Genomic DNA, 18,349 nt, shown 5'->3' with positions numbered 1-18,349 from the left:
TTTCGTACAGCTCGCAATTTGTCCTGAGGATGAACGGGAAGAGGGGGAACCAATGAGAGACTAGCTCTAGGTGTTGGGACAGGCACAGGTCACTCTATTTTCCCATCAGGAAGAAGAATGAACCACAGGCTCAGCCTGCCCCCCGGAACCAGAATAGGGCCTGAAGCAATCCTGCGCTTTTGCGGCCAGCTCCCAAAAAAGCGAGTTGACAAATGGAGCTCAGGGGCACTGCAATTCACAAACCTGCAGAGTTATAAATGATAACTCTCGTCCACAATATATTGAGGGAAGGCAACGAAGAGGATTTGAAAGCAAGGCAGAATTGCAGGAAACAGATTTCAGGAGGTCGATTCGACTCGCCTTGAAAGCACATGAAAAGCGGCAAAGCGTTGACAATGATGCCCTTGGCCAAAAAGGGCGTATGCGTTTTTTCCTGAATATATTCAGGAAAAAACGCATACGCCCTTTTTGACCAACCAAGCAAGCCGGAAAGGCAAATCGGCGCTACAAAGAAGTCTCGCTTGCCAGCGGTCAAAAGGGCCATGCTGAAAAAAGTGTAAAAACCAGAAATGCAGGACAGGCCATGGAGACATGGGAGCCTTGCTACGCTGATGGGCGGGATGGAAATTGCCAACAGCCACTCTGGAGAAGTGTACGCTGCGTCCTGAAACATGGAATAGACACAGCTGAGAGAGCATAGGGCACTTCCACTCATGGGCGTAGAAATCGGGAAACCTAAAAATCAACAAGACACAGGCACCCCAAACTTTAGGGCTGCTCTGTTTCCAAGAACCTCCACTTCGGTACACCTGAAATATCCCAGGAAAGAGAAAAATGGATAAAGAAGTTGTGGTACTTATGCACAATGGAATATCACTCAGCCATGAAATCAGTGTCATAAGGCTAGTAGCAGCATGATGAGTGGATTTAGGGACGATGACTCTAAGTGAAGTAAGTCACACAGAAAAGGACACTTATCCTAAGATATCACTTATAGAGGGAAAGTCAAAATCGCTACACCTGAACTGAATTCCAAAACAGAACAGAGTCACACATTTAGAAAACACACTATGGCTGCTTAACGGGAAAGGTGAGGTGGGGCGATGCATAAAACAAGGGTTTGAAATTAGCTCAGATACCGTTCCACAAGCCAAATATGTAATAGACAAGACCTACGCCCTGCTCAGTGAACTGGACTCAACACCCCCTATTCACCGCCCAAGAATATATCTGACTAGGAAGAGTCTTAAAACCTATGTATTGATATCTCTCTGGAAGTGAATCAAGAGGGTGTAAAGCGGCATAAACACAGCAGGCAAAAGCAGCTAAACCCCATTTGAAAAATAGATTACTTAAAAAAAAAACCCTATAAAACAAAGACAGTGAAAGAGAGAGAAATTCTTCCAAAATCCGTTCAGGGGCTCTGATGCAACCTGGATTGACCATATCTAGACCCACAGCTGGATGAGACATAAGGCTGGACACGCTTGGGGCTGAGAGGATTGGTGAGGTTGGGTGAGCAAACGCAGACCCTTTAAAGTAATAGTGCGTGGTACCCATGCCGTGGGTCCCAAATCTCCAGGTTCAAGGGCATCTTCCTACATCGAAAACATGCCTGGGAAACCCAGAAGATGGTACACCGTGTGATCGGGAAAGGTTTCTAAAACGCACCTCATTTCTCCTCTCCTTGTGCTCGGGTTCGCCATTCCAGCCGCTTCACTAACAATCTCCCTACTTGGAGAATCAGCACCGTTGACCTCCTGTTTCGTACAGCTCGCAATTTGTCCTGAGGATGAACGGGAAGAGGGGGAACCAATGAGAGACTAGCTCTAGGTGTCGGGACAGGCACAGGTCACTCTATTTTCCCATCAGGAAGAAGAATGAACCACAGGCTCAGCCTGCCCCCCGGAACCAGAATAGGGCCTGAAGCAATCCTGCGCTTTTGCGGCCAGCTCCCAAAAAAGCGAGTTGACAAATGGAGCTCAGGGGCACTGCAATTCACAAACCTGCAGAGTTATAAATGATAACTCTCGTCCACAAATATATTGAGGGAAGGCAACGAAGAGGATTTGAAAGCAAGGCAGAATTGCAGGAAACAGATTTCAGGAGGTCGATTCGACTCGCCTTGAAAGCACATGAAAAGCGGCAAAGCGTTGACAATGATGCCCTTGGCCAAAAAGGGCGTATGCGTTTTTTCCTGAATATATTCAGGAAAAAACGCATACGCCCTTTTTGGCCAACCAAGCAAGCCGGAAAGGCAAATCGGCGCTACAAAGAAGTCTCGCTTGCCAGCGGTCAAAAGGGCCATGCTGAAAAAAGTGTAAAAACCAGAAATGCAGGACAGGCCATGGAGACATGGGAGCCTTGCTACGCTGATGGGCGGGATGGAAATTGCCAACAGCCACTCTGGAGAAGTGTACGCTGCGTCCTGAAACATGGAATAGACACAGCTGAGAGAGCATAGGGCACTTCCACTCATGGGCGTAGAAATCGGGAAACCTAAAAATCAACAAGACACAGGCACCCCAAACTTTAGGGCTGCTCTGTTTCCAAGAACCTCCACTTCGGTACACCTGAAATATCCCAGGAAAGAGAAAAATGGATAAAGAAGTTGTGGTACTTATGCACAATGGAATATCACTCAGCCATGAAATCAGTGTCATAAGGCTAGTAGCAGCATGATGAGTGGATTTAGGGACGATGACTCTAAGTGAAGTAAGTCACACAGAAAAGGACACTTATCCGAAGATATCACTTATAGAGGGAAAGTCAAAATCGCTACACCTGAACTGAATTCCAAAACAGAACAGAGTCACACATTTAGAAAACACACTATGGCTGCTTAACGGGAAAGGTGAGGTGGGGCGATGCATAAAACAAGGGTTTGAAATTAGCTCAGATACCGTTCCACAAGCCAAATATGTAATAGACAAGACCTACTCCCTGCTCAGTGAACTGGACTCAACACCCCCTATTCACCGCCCAAGAATATATCTGACTAGGAAGAGTCTTAAAACCTATGTATTGATATCTCTCTGGAAGTGAATCAAGAGGGTGTAAAGCGGCATAAACACAGCAGGGAAAAGCAGCTAAACCCCATTTGAAAAATAGATTACTTAAAAAAAAAACCCTATAAAACAAAGACAGTGAAAGAGAGAGAAATTCTTCCAAAATCCGTTCAGGGGCTCTGATGCAACCTGGATTGACCATATCTAGACCCACAGCTGGATGAGACATAAGGCTGGACACTCTTGGGGCTGAGAGGATTGGTGAGGTTGGGTGAGCAAACGCAGACCCTTTAAAGTAATAGTGCGTGGTACCCATGCCGTGGGTCCCAAATCTCCAGGTTCAAGGGCATCTTCCTACATCGAAAACATGCCTGGGAAACCCAGAAGATGGTACACCGTGTGATCGGGAAAGGTTTCTAAAACGCACCTCATTTCTCCTCTCCTTGTGCTCGGGTTCGCCATTCCAGCCGCTTCACTAACAATCTGCCTACTTGGAGAATCAGCACCGTTGACCTCCTGTTTCGTACAGCTCGCAATTTGTCCTGAGGATGAACGGGAAGAGGGGGAACCAATGAGAGACTAGCTCTAGGTGTTGGGACAGGCACAGGTCACTCTATTTTCCCATCAGGAAGAAGAATGAACCACAGGCTCAGCCTGCCCCCCGGAACCAGAATAGGGCCTGAAGCAATCCTGCGCTTTTGCGGCCAGCTCCCAAAAAAGCGAGTTGACAAATGGAGCTCAGGGGCACTGCAATTCACAAACCTGCAGAGTTATAAATGATAACTCTCGTCCACAATATATTGAGGGAAGGCAACGAAGAGGATTTGAAAGCAAGGCAGAATTGCAGGAAACAGATTTCAGGAGGTCGATTCGACTCGCCTTGAAAGCACATGAAAAGCGGCAAAGCGTTGACAATGATGCCCTTGGCCAAAAAGGGCGTATGCGTTTTTTCCTGAATATATTCAGGAAAAAACGCATACGCCCTTTTTGACCAACCAAGCAAGCCGGAAAGGCAAATCGGCGCTACAAAGAAGTCTCGCTTGCCAGCGGTCAAAAGGGCCATGCTGAAAAAAGTGTAAAAACCAGAAATGCAGGACAGGCCATGGAGACATGGGAGCCTTGCTACGCTGATGGGCGGGATGGAAATTGCCAACAGCCACTCTGGAGAAGTGTACGCTGCGTCCTGAAACATGGAATAGACACAGCTGAGAGAGCATAGGGCACTTCCACTCATGGGCGTAGAAATCGGGAAACCTAAAAATCAACAAGACACAGGCACCCCAAACTTTAGGGCTGCTCTGTTTCCAAGAACCTCCACTTCGGTACACCTAAAATATCCCAGGAAAGAGAAAAATGGATAAAGAAGTTGTGGTACTTATGCACAATGGAATATCACTCAGCCATGAAATCAGTGTCATAAGGCTAGTAGCAGCATGATGAGTGGATTTAGGGACGATGACTCTAAGTGAAGTAAGTCACACAGAAAAGGACACTTATCCGAAGATATCACTTATAGAGGGAAAGTCAAAATCGCTACACCTGAACTGAATTCCAAAACAGAACAGAGTCACACATTTAGAAAACACACTATGGCTGCTTAACGGGAAAGGTGAGGTGGGGCGATGCATAAAACAAGGGTTTGAAATTAGCTCAGATAGCGTTCCACAAGCCAAATATGTAATAGACAAGACCTACTCCCTGCTCAGTGAACTGGACTCAACACCCCCTATTCACCGCCCAAGAATATATCTGACTAGGAAGAGTCTTAAAACCTATGTATTGATATCTCTCTGGAAGTGAATCAAGAGGGTGTAAAGCGGCATAAACACAGCAGGCAAAAGCAGCTAAACCCCATTTGAAAAATAGATTACTTAAAAAAAAAACCCTATAAAACAAAGACAGTGAAAGAGAGAGAAATTCTTCCAAAATCCGTTCAGGGGCTCTGATGCAACCTGGATTGACCATATCTAGACCCACAGCTGGATGAGACATAAGGCTGGACACGCTTGGGGCTGAGAGGATTGGTGAGGTTGGGTGAGCAAACGCAGACCCTTTAAAGTAATAGTGCGTGGTACCCATGCCGTGGGTCCCAAATCTCCAGGTTCAAGGGCATCTTCCTACATCGAAAACATGCCTGGGAAACCCAGAAGATGGTACACCGTGTGATCGGGAAAGGTTTCTAAAACGCACCTCATTTCTCCTCTCCTTGTGCTCGGGTTCGCCATTCCAGCCGCTTCACTAACAATCTCCCTACTTGGAGAATCAGCACCGTTGACCTCCTGTTTCGTACAGCTCGCAATTTGTCCTGAGGATGAACGGGAAGAGGGGGAACCAATGAGAGACTAGCTCTAGGTGTCGGGACAGGCACAGGTCACTCTATTTTCCCATCAGGAAGAAGAATGAACCACAGGCTCAGCCTGCCCCCCGGAACCAGAATAGGGCCTGAAGCAATCCTGCGCTTTTGCGGCCAGCTCCCAAAAAAGCGAGTTGACAAATGGAGCTCAGGGGCACTGCAATTCACAAACCTGCAGAGTTATAAATGATAACTCTCGTCCACAAATATATTGAGGGAAGGCAACGAAGAGGATTTGAAAGCAAGGCAGAATTGCAGGAAACAGATTTCAGGAGGTCGATTCGACTCGCCTTGAAAGCACATGAAAAGCGGCAAAGCGTTGACAATGATGCCCTTGGCCAAAAAGGGCGTATGCGTTTTTTCCTGAATATATTCAGGAAAAAACGCATACGCCCTTTTTGGCCAACCAAGCAAGCCGGAAAGGCAAATCGGCGCTACAAAGAAGTCTCGCTTGCCAGCGGTCAAAAGGGCCATGCTGAAAAAAGTGTAAAAACCAGAAATACAGGACAGGCCATGGAGACATGGGAGCCTTGCTACGCTGATGGGCGGGATGGAAATTGCCAACAGCCACTCTGGAGAAGTGTACGCTGCGTCCTGAAACATGGAATAGACACAGCTGAGAGAGCATAGGGCACTTCCACTCATGGGCGTAGAAATCGGGAAACCTAAAAATCAACAAGACACAGGCACCCCAAACTTTAGGGCTGCTCTGTTTCCAAGAACCTCCACTTCGGTACACCTGAAATATCCCAGGAAAGAGAAAAATGGATAAAGAAGTTGTGGTACTTATGCACAATGGAATATCACTCAGCCATGAAATCAATGTCATAAGGCTAGTAGCAGCATGATGAGTGGATTTAGGGACGATGACTCTAAGTGAAGTAAGTCACACAGAAAAGGACACTTATCCGAAGATATCACTTATAGAGGGAAAGTCAAAATCGCTACACCTGAACTGACTTCCAAAACAGAACAGAGTCACACATTTAGAAAACACACTATGGCTGCTTAACGGGAAAGGTGAGGTGGGGCGATGCATAAAACAAGGCTTTGAAATTAGCTCAGATACCGTTCCACATGCCAAATATGTAATAGACAAGACCTACTCCCTGCTCAGTGAACTGGACTCAACACCCCCTATTCACCGCCCAAGAATATATCTGACTAGGAAGAGTCTTAAAACCTATGTATTGATATCTCTCTGGAAGTGAATCAAGAGGGTGTAAAGCGGCATAAACACAGCAGGGAAAAGCAGCTAAACCCCATTTGAAAAATAGATTACTTAAAAAAAAAAACCCTATAAAACAAAGACAGTGAAAGAGAGAGAAATTCTTCCAAAATCCGTTCAGGGGCTCTGATGCAACCTGGATTGACCATATCTAGACCCACAGCTGGATGAGACATAAGGCTGGACACGCTTGGGGCTGAGAGGATTGGTGAGGTTGGGTGAGCAAACGCAGACCCTTTAAAGTAATAGTGCGTGGTACCCATGCCGTGGGTCCCAAATCTCCAGGTTCAAGGGCATCTTCCTACATCGAAAACATGCCTGGGAAACCCAGAAGATGGTACACCGTGTGATCGGGAAAGGTTTCTAAAACGCACCTCATTTCTCCTCTCCTTGTGCTCGGGTTCGCCATTCCAGCCGCTTCACTAACAATCTCCCTACTTGGAGAATCAGCACCGTTGACCTCCTGTTTCGTACAGCTCGCAATTTGTCCTGAGGATGAACGGGAAGAGGGGGAACCAATGAGAGACTAGCTCTAGGTGTTGGGACAGGCACAGGTCACTCTATTTTCCCATCAGGAAGAAGAATGAACCACAGGCTCAGCCTGCCCCCCGGAACCAGAATAGGGCCTGAAGCAATCCTGCGCTTTTGCGGCCATCTCCCAAAAAAACGAGTTGACAAATGGAGCTCAGGGGCACTGCAATTCACAAACCTGCAGAGTTAGAAATGATGACTCTCGTCCACAAATATATTGAGGGAAGGCAACGAAGAGGATTTGAAAGCAAGGCAGAATTGCAGGAAACAGATTTCAGGAGGTCGATTCGACTCGCCTTGAAAGCACATGAAAAGCGGCAAAGCGTTGACAATGATGCCCTTGGCCAAAAAGGGCGTATGCGTTTTTTCCTGAATATATTCAGGAAAAAACGCATACGCCCTTTTTGACCAACCAAGCAAGCCGGAAAGGCAAATCAGCGCTACAAAGAAGTCTCGCTTGCCAGCGGTCAAAAGGGCCATGCTGAAAAAAGTGTAAAAACCAGAAATGCAGGACAGGCCATGGAGACATGGGAGCCTTGCTACGCTGATGGGCGGGATGGAAATTGCCAACAGCCACTCTGGAGAAGTGTACGCTGCGTCCTGAAACATGGAATAGACACAGCTGAGAGAGCATAGGGCACTTCCACTCATGGGCGTAGAAATCGGGAAACCTAAAAATCAACAAGACACAGGCACCCCAAACTTTAGGGCTGCTCTGTTTCCAAGAACCTCCACTTCGGTACACCTGAAATATCCCAGGAAAGAGAAAAATGGATAAAGAAGTTGTGGTACTTATGCACAATGGAATATCACTCAGCCATGAAATCAGTGTCATAAGGCTAGTAGCAGCATGATGAGTGGATTTAGGGACGATGACTCTAAGTGAAGTAAGTCACACAGAAAAGGACACTTATCCTAAGATATCACTTATAGAGGGAAAGTCAAAATCGCTACACCTGAACTGAATTCCAAAACAGAACAGAGTCACACATTTAGAAAACACACTATGGCTGCTTAACGGGAAAGGTGAGGTGGGGCGATGCATAAAACAAGGGTTTGAAATTAGCTCAGATACCGTTCCACAAGCCAAATATGTAATAGACAAGACCTACTCCCTGCTCAGTGAACTGGACTCAACACCCCCTATTCACCGCCCAAGAATATATCTGACTAGGAAGAGTCTTAAAACCTATGTATTGATATCTCTCTGGAAGTGAATCAAGAGGGTGTAAAGCGGCATAAACACAGCAGGCAAAAGCAGCTAAACCCCATTTGAAAAATAGATTACTTAAAAAAAAAACCCTATAAAACAAAGACAGTGAAAGAGAGAGAAATTCTTCCAAAATCCGTTCAGGGGCTCTGATGCAACCTGGATTGACCATATCTAGACCCACAGCTGGATGAGACATAAGGCTGGACACGCTTGGGGCTGAGAGGATTGGTGAGGTTGGGTGAGCAAACGCAGACCCTTTAAAGTAATAGTGCGTGGTACCCATGCCGTGGGTCCCAAATCTCCAGGTTCAAGGGCATCTTCCTACATCGAAAACATGCCTGGGAAACCCAGAAGATGGTACACCGTGTGATCGGGAAAGGTTTCTAAAACGCACCTCATTTCTCCTCTCCTTGTGCTCGGGTTCGCCATTCCAGCCGCTTCACTAACAATCTCCCTACTTGGAGAATCAGCACCGTTGACCTCCTGTTTCGTACAGCTCGCAATTTGTCCTGAGGATGAACGGGAAGAGGGGGAACCAATGAGAGACTAGCTCTAGGTGTCGGGACAGGCACAGGTCACTCTATTTTCCCATCAGGAAGAAGAATGAACCACAGGCTCAGCCTGCCCCCCGGAACCAGAATAGGGCCTGAAGCAATCCTGCGCTTTTGCGGCCAGCTCCCAAAAAAGCGAGTTGACAAATGGAGCTCAGGGGCACTGCAATTCACAAACCTGCAGAGTTATAAATGATAACTCTCGTCCACAAATATATTGAGGGAAGGCAACGAAGAGGATTTGAAAGCAAGGCAGAATTGCAGGAAACAGATTTCAGGAGGTCGATTCGACTCGCCTTGAAAGCACATGAAAAGCGGCAAAGCGTTGACAATGATGCCCTTGGCCAAAAAGGGCGTATGCGTTTTTTCCTGAATATATTCAGGAAAAAACGCATACGCCCTTTTTGGCCAACCAAGCAAGCCGGAAAGGCAAATCGGCGCTACAAAGAAGTCTCGCTTGCCAGCGGTCAAAAGGGCCATGCTGAAAAAAGTGTAAAAACCAGAAATGCAGGACAGGCCATGGAGACATGGGAGCCTTGCTACGCTGATGGGCGGGATGGAAATTGCCAACAGCCACTCTGGAGAAGTGTACGCTGCGTCCTGAAACATGGAATAGACACAGCTGAGAGAGCATAGGGCACTTCCACTCATGGGCGTAGAAATCGGGAAACCTAAAAATCAACAAGACACAGGCACCCCAAACTTTAGGGCTGCTCTGTTTCCAAGAACCTCCACTTCGGTACACCTGAAATATCCCAGGAAAGAGAAAAATGGATAAAGAAGTTGTGGTACTTATGCACAATGGAATATCACTCAGCCATGAAATCAGTGTCATAAGGCTAGTAGCAGCATGATGAGTGGATTTAGGGACGATGACTCTAAGTGAAGTAAGTCACACAGAAAAGGACACTTATCCGAAGATATCACTTATAGAGGGAAAGTCAAAATCGCTACACCTGAACTGACTTCCAAAACAGAACAGAGTCACACATTTAGAAAACACACTATGGCTGCTTAACGGGAAAGGTGAGGTGGGGCGATGCATAAAACAAGGGTTTGAAATTAGCTCAGATACCGTTCCACATGCCAAATATGTAATAGACAAGACCTACTCCCTGCTCAGTGAACTGGACTCAACACCCCCTATTCACCGCCCAAGAATATATCTGACTAGGAAGAGTCTTAAAACCTATGTATTGATATCTCTCTGGAAGTGAATCAAGAGGGTGTAAAGCGGCATAAACACAGCAGGGAAAAGCAGCTAAACCCCATTTGAAAAATAGATTACTTAAAAAAAAAAAACCCTATAAAACAAAGACAGTGAAAGAGAGAGAAATTCTTCCAAAATCCGTTCAGGGGCTCTGATGCAACCTGGATTGACCATATCTAGACCCACAGCTGGATGAGACATAAGGCTGGACACGCTTGGGGCTGAGAGGATTGGTGAGGTTGGGTGAGCAAACGCAGACCCTTTAAAGTAATAGTGCGTGGTACCCATGCCGTGGGTCCCAAATCTCCAGGTTCAAGGGCATCTTCCTACATCGAAAACATGCCTGGGAAACCCAGAAGATGGTACACCGTGTGATCGGGAAAGGTTTCTAAAACGCACCTCATTTCTCCTCTCCTTGTGCTCGGGTTCGCCATTCCAGCCGCTTCACTAACAATCTCCCTACTTGGAGAATCAGCACCGTTGACCTCCTGTTTCGTACAGCTCGCAATTTGTCCTGAGGATGAACGGGAAGAGGGGGAACCAATGAGAGACTAGCTCTAGGTGTCGGGACAGGCACAGGTCACTCTATTTTCCCATCAGGAAGAAGAATGAACCACAGGCTCAGCCTGCCCCCCGGAACCAGAATAGGGCCTGAAGCAATCCTGCGCTTTTGCGGCCAGCTCCCAAAAAAGCGAGTTGACAAATGGAGCTCAGGGGCACTGCAATTCACAAACCTGCAGAGTTATAAATGATAACTCTCGTCCACAAATATATTGAGGGAAGGCAACGAAGAGGATTTGAAAGCAAGGCAGAATTGCAGGAAACAGATTTCAGGAGGTCGATTCGACTCGCCTTGAAAGCACATGAAAAGCGGCAAAGCGTTGACAATGATGCCCTTGGCCAAAAAGGGCGTATGCGTTTTTTCCTGAATATATTCAGGAAAAAACGCATACGCCCTTTTTGGCCAACCAAGCAAGCCGGAAAGGCAAATCGGCGCTACAAAGAAGTCTCGCTTGCCAGCGGTCAAAAGGGCCATGCTGAAAAAAGTGTAAAAACCAGAAATGCAGGACAGGCCATGGAGACATGGGAGCCTTGCTACGCTGATGGGCGGGATGGAAATTGCCAACAGCCACTCTGGAGAAGTGTACGCTGCGTCCTGAAACATGGAATAGACACAGCTGAGAGAGCATAGGGCACTTCCACTCATGGGCGTAGAAATCGGGAAACCTAAAAATCAACAAGACACAGGCACCCCAAACTTTAGGGCTGCTCTGTTTCCAAGAACCTCCACTTCGGTACACCTGAAATATCCCAGGAAAGAGAAAAATGGATAAAGAAGTTGTGGAACTTATGCACAATGGAATATCACTCAGCCATGAAATCAGTGTCATAAGGCTAGTAGCAGCATGATGAGTGGATTTAGGGACGATGACTCTAAGTGAAGTAAGTCACACAGAAAAGGACACTTATCCGAAGATATCACTTATAGAGGGAAAGTCAAAATCGCTACACCTGAACTGAATTCCAAAACAGAACAGAGTCACACATTTAGAAAACACACTATGGCTGCTTAACGGGAAAGGTGAGGTGGGGCGATGCATAAAACAAGGGTTTGAAATTAGCTCAGATACCGTTCCACAAGCCAAATATGTAATAGACAAGACCTACTCCCTGCTCAGTGAACTGGACTCAACACCCCCTATTCACCGCCCAAGAATATATCTGACTAGGAAGAGTCTTAAAACCTATGTATTGATATCTCTCTGGAAGTGAATCAAGAGGGTGTAAAGCGGCATAAACACAGCAGGGAAAAGCAGCTAAACCCCATTTGAAAAATAGATTACTTAAAAAAAAAAAAACCCTATAAAACAAAGACAGTGAAAGAGAGAGAAATTCTTCCAAAATCCGTTCAGGGGCTCTGATGCAACCTGGATTGACCATATCTAGACCCACAGCTGGATGAGACATAAGGCTGGACACGCTTGGGGCTGAGAGGATTGGTGAGGTTGGGTGAGCAAACGCAGACCCTTTAAAGTAATAGTGCGTGGTACCCATGCCGTGGGTCCCAAATCTCCAGGTTCAAGGGCATCTTCCTACATCGAAAACATGCCTGGGAAACCCAGAAGATGGTACACCGTGTGATCGGGAAAGGTTTCTAAAACGCACCTCATTTCTCCTCTCCTTGTGCTCGGGTTCGCCATTCCAGCCGCTTCACTAACAATCTCCCTACTTGGAGAATCAGCACCGTTGACCTCCTGTTTCGTACAGCTCGCAATTTGTCCTGAGGATGAACGGGAAGAGGGGGAACCAATGAGAGACTAGCTCTAGGTGTCGGGACAGGCACAGGTCACTCTATTTTCCCATCAGGAAGAAGAATGAACCACAGGCTCAGCCTGCCCCCCGGAACCAGAATAGGGCCTGAAGCAATCCTGCGCTTTTGCGGCCAGCTCCCAAAAAAGCGAGTTGACAAATGGAGCTCAGGGGCACTGCAATTCACAAACCTGCAGAGTTATAAATGATAACTCTCGTCCACAAATATATTGAGGGAAGGCAACGAAGAGGATTTGAAAGCAAGGCAGAATTGCAGGAAACAGATTTCAGGAGGTCGATTCGACTCGCCTTGAAAGCACATGAAAAGCGGCAAAGCGTTGACAATGATGCCCTTGGCCAAAAAGGGCGTATGCGTTTTTTCCTGAATATATTCAGGAAAAAACGCATACGCCCTTTTTGGCCAACCAAGCAAGCCGGAAAGGCAAATCGGCGCTACAAAGAAGTCTCGCTTGCCAGCGGTCAAAAGGGCCATGCTGAAAAAAGTGTAAAAACCAGAAATGCAGGACAGGCCATGGAGACATGGGAGCCTTGCTACGCTGATGGGCGGGATGGAAATTGCCAACAGCCACTCTGGAGAAGTGTACGCTGCGTCCTGAAACATGGAATAGACACAGCTGAGAGAGCATAGGGCACTTCCACTCATGGGCGTAGAAATCGGGAAACCTAAAAATCAACAAGACACAGGCACCCCAAACTTTAGGGCTGCTCTGTTTCCAAGAACCTCCACTTCGGTACACCTGAAATATCCCAGGAAAGAGAAAAATGGATAAAGAAGTTGTGGTACTTATGCACAATGGAATATCACTCAGCCATGAAATCAGTGTCATAAGGCTAGTAGCAGCATGATGAGTGGATTTAGGGACGATGACTCTAAGTGAAGTAAGTCACACAGAAAAGGACACTTATCCGAAGATATCACTTATAGAGGGAAAGTCAAAATCGCTACACCTGAACTGACTTCCAAAACAGAACAGAGTCACACATTTAGAAAACACACTATGGCTGCTTAACGGGAAAGGTGAGGTGGGGCGATGCATAAAACAAGGGTTTGAAATTAGCTCAGATACCGTTCCACATGCCAAATATGTAATAGACAAGACCTACTCCCTGCTCAGTGAACTGGACTCAACACCCCCTATTCACCGCCCAAGAATATATCTGACTAGGAAGAGTCTTAAAACCTATGTATTGATATCTCTCTGGAAGTGAATCAAGAGGGTGTAAAGCGGCATAAACACAGCAGGGAAAAGCAGCTAAACCCCATTTGAAAAATAGATTACTTAAAAAAAAAAAACCCTATAAAACAAAGACAGTGAAAGAGAGAGAAATTCTTCCAAAATCCGTTCAGGGGCTCTGATGCAACCTGGATTGACCATATCTAGACCCACAGCTGGATGAGACATAAGGCTGGACACGCTTGGGGCTGAGAGGATTGGTGAGGTTGGGTGAGCAAACGCAGACCCTTTAAAGTAATAGTGCGTGGTACCCATGCCGTGGGTCCCAAATCTCCAGGTTCAAGGGCATCTTCCTACATCGAAAACATGCCTGGGAAACCCAGAAGATGGTACACCGTGTGATCGGGAAAGGTTTCTAAAACGCACCTCATTTCTCCTCTCCTTGTGCTCGGGTTCGCCATTCCAGCCGCTTCACTAACAATCTCCCTACTTGGAGAATCAGCACCGTTGACCTCCTGTTTCGTACAGCTCGCAATTTGTCCTGAGGATGAACGGGAAGAGGGGGAACCAATGAGAGACTAGCTCTAGGTGTCGGGACAGGCACAGGTCACTCTATTTTCCCATCAGGAAGAAGAATGAACCACAGGCTCAGCCTGCCCCCCGGAACCAGAATAGGGCCTGAAGCAATCCTGCGCTTTTGCGGCCAGCTCCCAAAAAAGCGAGTTGACAAATGGAGCTCAGGGGCACTGCAATTCACAAACCTGCAGAGTTATAAATGATAACTCTCGTCCACAAATATATTGAGGGAAGGCAACGAAGAGGATTTGAAAGCAAGGCAGAATTGCAGGAAACAGATTTCAGGAGGTCGATTCGACTCGCCTTGAAAGCACATGAAAAGCGGCAAAGCGTTGACAATGATGCCCTTGGCCAAAAAGGGCGGATGCGTTTTTTCCTGAATATATTCAGGAAAAAACGCATACGCCCTTTTTGGCCAACCAAGCAAGCCGGAAAGGCAAATCGGCGCTACAAAGAAGTCTCGCTTGCCAGCGGTCAAAAGGGCCATGCTGAAAAAAGTGTAAAAACCAGAAATGCAGGACAGGCCATGGAGACATGGGAGCCTTGCTACGCTGATGGGCGGGATGGAAATTGCCAACAGCCACTCTGGAGAAGTGTACGCTGCGTCCTGAAACATGGAATAGACACAGCTGAGAGAGCATAGGGCACTTCCACTCATGGGCGTAGAAATCGGGAAACCTAAAAATCAACAAGACACAGGCACCCCAAACTTTAGGGCTGCTCTGTTTCCAAGAACCTCCACTTCGGTACACCTGAAATATCCCAGGAAAGAGAAAAATGGATAAAGAAGTTGTGGTACTTATGCACAATGGAATATCACTCAGCCATGAAATCAGTGTCATAAGGCTAGTAGCAGCATGATGAGTGGATTTAGGGACGATGACTCTAAGTGAAGTAAGTCACACAGAAAAGGACACTTATCCGAAGATATCACTTATAGAGGGAAAGTCAAAATCGCTACACCTGAACTGACTTCCAAAACAGAACAGAGTCACACATTTAGAAAACACACTATGGCTGCTTAACGGGAAAGGTGAGGTGGGGCGATGCATAAAACAAGGGTTTGAAATTAGCTCAGATACCGTTCCACATGCCAAATATGTAATAGACAAGACCTACTCCCTGCTCAGTGAACTGGACTCAACACCCCCTATTCACCGCCCAAGAATATATCTGACTAGGAAGAGTCTTAAAACCTATGTATTGATATCTCTCTGGAAGTGAATCAAGAGGGTGTAAAGCGGCATAAACACAGCAGGGAAAAGCAGCTAAACCCCATTTGAAAAATAGATTACTTAAAAAAAAAAAACCCTATAAAACAAAGACAGTGAAAGAGAGAGAAATTCTTCCAAAATCCGTTCAGGGGCTCTGATGCAACCTGGATTGACCATATCTAGACCCACAGCTGGATGAGACATAAGGCTGGACACGCTTGGGGCTGAGAGGATTGGTGAGGTTGGGTGAGCAAACGCAGACCCTTTAAAGTAATAGTGCGTGGTACCCATGCCGTGGGTCCCAAATCTCCAGGTTCAAGGGCATCTTCCTACATCGAAAACATGCCTGGGAAACCCAGAAGATGGTACACCGTGTGATCGGGAAAGGTTTCTAAAACGCACCTCATTTCTCCTCTCCTTGTGCTCGGGTTCGCCATTCCAGCCGCTTCACTAACAATCTCCCTACTTGGAGAATCAGCACCGTTGACCTCCTGTTTCGTACAGCTCGCAATTTGTCCTGAGGATGAACGGGAAGAGGGGGAACCAATGAGAGACTAGCTCTAGGTGTCGGGACAGGCACAGGTCACTCTATTTTCCCATCAGGAAGAAGAATGAACCACAGGCTCAGCCTGCCCCCCGGAACCAGAATAGGGCCTGAAGCAATCCTGCGCTTTTGCGGCCAGCTCCCAAAAAAGCGAGTTGACAAATGGAGCTCAGGGGCACTGCAATTCACAAACCTGCAGAGTTATAAATGATAACTCTCGTCCACAAATATATTGAGGGAAGGCAACGAAGAGGATTTGAAAGCAAGGCAGAATTGCAGGAAACAGATTTCAGGAGGTCGATTCGACTCGCCTTGAAAGCACATGAAAAGCGGCAAAGCGTTGACAATGATGCCCTTGGCCAAAAAGGGCGGATGCGTTTTTTCCTGAATATATTCAGGAAAAAACGCATACGCCCTTTTTGGCCAACCAAGCAAGCCGGAAAGGCAAATCGGCGCTACAAAGAAGTCTCGCTTGCCAGCGGTCAAAAGGGCCATGCTGAAAAAAGTGTAAAAACCAGAAATGCAGGACAGGCCATGGAGACATGGGAGCCTTGCTACGCTGATGGGCGGGATGGAAATTGCCAACAGCCACTCTGGAGAAGTGTACGCTGCGTCCTGAAACATGGAATAGACACAGCTGAGAGAGCATAGGGCACTTCCACTCATGGGCGTAGAAATCGGGAAACCTAAAAATCAACAAGACACAGGCACCCCAAAGTTTAGGGCTGCTCTGTTTCCAAGAACCTCCACTTCGGTACACCTGAAATATCCCAGGAAAGAGAAAAATGGATAAAGAAGTTGTGGTACTTATGCACAATGGAATATCACTCAGCCATGAAATCAGTGTCATAAGGCTAGTAGCAGCATGATGAGTGGATTTAGGGACGATGACTCTAAGTGAAGTAAGTCACACAGAAAAGGACACTTATCCGAAGATATCACTTATAGAGGGAAAGTCAAAATCGCTACACCTGAACTGAATTCCAAAACAGAACAGAGTCACACATTTAGAAAACACACTATGGCTGCTTAACGGGAAAGGTGAGGTGGGGCGATGCATAAAACAAGGGTTTGAAATTAGCTCAGATACCGTTCCACAAGCCAAATATGTAATAGACAAGACCTACTCCCTGCTCAGTGAACTGGACTCAACACCCCCTATTCACCGCCCAAGAATATATCTGACTAGGAAGAGTCTTAAAACCTATGTATTGATATCTCTCTGGAAGTGAATCAAGAGGGTGTAAAGCGGCATAAACACAGCAGGGAAAAGCAGCTAAACCCCATTTGAAAAATAGATTACTTAAAAAAAAAACCCTATAAAACAAAGACAGTGAAAGAGAGAGAAATTCTTCCAAAATCCGTTCAGGGGCTCTGATGCAACCTGGATTGACCATATCTAGACCCACAGCTGGATGAGACATAAGGCTGGACACGCTTGGGGCTGAGAGGATTGGTGAGGTTGGGTGAGCAAACGCAGACCCTTTAAAGTAATAGTGCGTGGTACCCATGCCGTGGGTCCCAAATCTCCAGGTTCAAGGGCATCTTCCTACATCGAAAACATGCCTGGGAAACCCAGAAGATGGTACACCGTGTGATCGGGAAAGGTTTCTAAAACGCACCTCATTTCTCCTCTCCTTGTGCTCGGGTTCGCCATTCCAGCCGCTTCACTAACAATCTCCCTACTTGGAGAATCAGCACCGTTGACCTCCTGTTTCGTACAGCTCGCAATTTGTCCTGAGGATGAACGGGAAGAGGGGGAACCAATGAGAGACTAGCTCTAGGTGTCGGGACAGGCACAGGTCACTCTATTTTCCCATCAGGAAGAAGAATGAACCACAGGCTCAGCCTGCCCCCCGGAACCAGAATAGGGCCTGAAGCAATCCTGCGCTTTTGCGGCCAGCTCCCAAAAAAGCGAGTTGACAAATGGAGCTCAGGGGCACTGCAATTCACAAACCTGCAGAGTTATAAATGATAACTCTCGTCCACAAATATATTGAGGGAAGGCAACGAAGAGGATTTGAAAGCAAGGCAGAATTGCAGGAAACAGATTTCAGGAGGTCGATTCGACTCGCCTTGAAAGCACATGAAAAGCGGCAAAGCGTTGACAATGATGCCCTTGGCCAAAAAGGGCGGATGCGTTTTTTCCTGAATATATTCAGGAAAAAACGCATACGCCCTTTTTGGCCAACCAAGCAAGCCGGAAAGGCAAATCGGCGCTACAAAGAAGTCTCGCTTGCCAGCGGTCAAAAGGGCCATGCTGAAAAAAGTGTAAAAACCAGAAATGCAGGACAGGCCATGGAGACATGGGAGCCTTGCTACGCTGATGGGCGGGATGGAAATTGCCAACAGCCACTCTGGAGAAGTGTACGCTGCGTCCTGAAACATGGAATAGACACAGCTGAGAGAGCATAG

This window comes from Eubalaena glacialis, chromosome 8, assembly GCF_028564815.1.
Source record: "Eubalaena glacialis isolate mEubGla1 chromosome 8, mEubGla1.1.hap2.+ XY, whole genome shotgun sequence".
NCBI lineage: Eukaryota > Metazoa > Chordata > Mammalia > Artiodactyla > Balaenidae > Eubalaena > Eubalaena glacialis.
The sequence above is the reverse complement of the archived record's forward strand: the minus strand, read 5'-3'. Positions refer to the sequence as shown.